General features: G+C 38.4%; 1 protein-coding gene and 1 non-coding gene across 2 annotated transcripts in view; one reads left to right on the forward strand and one right to left on the reverse strand.

Annotated features, from left to right (window-relative positions):
- The window catches only part of LOC119592837, a 50,725-nt gene that overhangs the window by 27,604 nt on the left and 22,085 nt on the right, over positions 1-1,036 (reverse strand). The window lies entirely within an intron of this gene.
- Trnaq-uug lies at positions 95-166 on the forward strand. Its single transcript has one exon. It is a non-coding gene; the product is annotated as a tRNA-Gln (tRNA).

Consider the following 1,036-nt stretch of genomic DNA (forward strand, 5'->3'; position numbering starts at 1 on the left):
GAGATAGTAATGACGATATTCATATCGTATGCATTATTTTGGATTTTGATGCATATTCTAACTTGGCTTATGAACTAAAATTGAATGGTAGTATGGTCCCATGGTGTAATGGTTAGCACTCTGGACTTTGAATCCAGCGATCCGAGTTCGAGTCTCGGTGGGACCTGTTTATTAACACCAAAATTTGAGATCTAATGTTTCCAACAATTCCTAAAGGTTTTAGTACATAAAGGTAGATACATCATCGACTGCAAGTGTTAGTCAAAATATTATGCTTCTAGTCATGTCGAGGCAATGTGACGGTTGAATGAATTAGAGATACACTGTTCGTTTCAATTGAAAGTGCTTTAGATTTAATATTTATCGCCGTTCCATTTGAAATATGATCTAACTTTGCGAACTTCCTCACCTTATCCTGTCTTGAAAAGCGCGGTAGTTTTATTTGCACATTTATATTAATAATCTTTTATCCAAGATCTTGAGTGTAACGCAGCTTTGCCATGAAGTCGCTGCGCGAAGGCACCCAATCCCTTTAGGTGCACCAATTAAACCACAAAATTCGACAAAGGAACGAAAAAATCAAAAACTATTTTTATGAATCGAAGTGACTTGATAACAAAATAAGCTGGTGCGGTACCCCAGAAGGGAAAGGGAATGGGGGGCCCATCTGCTGCTGAAACCCCCTCGCGCCCCCACCGGCCATCAGTAGATGATAATCATAAAAATCAAGAAAATATCAAAACATAATAGGTTAAAAGAACAGTTTTAACCTACGTAACACTGTTAAAATTCAAAGGACTTTGCTTTTTCCCAAGTTATGTGCTGAGTGTGGGGAGCCTCGGCTCGCAATCCCCTTTTCAAGATGCGGTCAGGAATCGTCACCTAGATTACCTGGCTGTGTCGCAGAATAGTCCGCAGACAATAATTGTAACGGATTTTAAAAAGGATTTAAGTTCATTCGATTAAACCCAAAATTATTATATTTTTTGCAATTTTTTTAAACCCGTTCACTGTGACATTGGGTGTAATCCTGTAG

This window comes from Penaeus monodon, chromosome 31, assembly GCF_015228065.2.
Source record: "Penaeus monodon isolate SGIC_2016 chromosome 31, NSTDA_Pmon_1, whole genome shotgun sequence".
Taxonomy (NCBI): Eukaryota; Metazoa; Arthropoda; class Malacostraca; order Decapoda; family Penaeidae; genus Penaeus; species Penaeus monodon.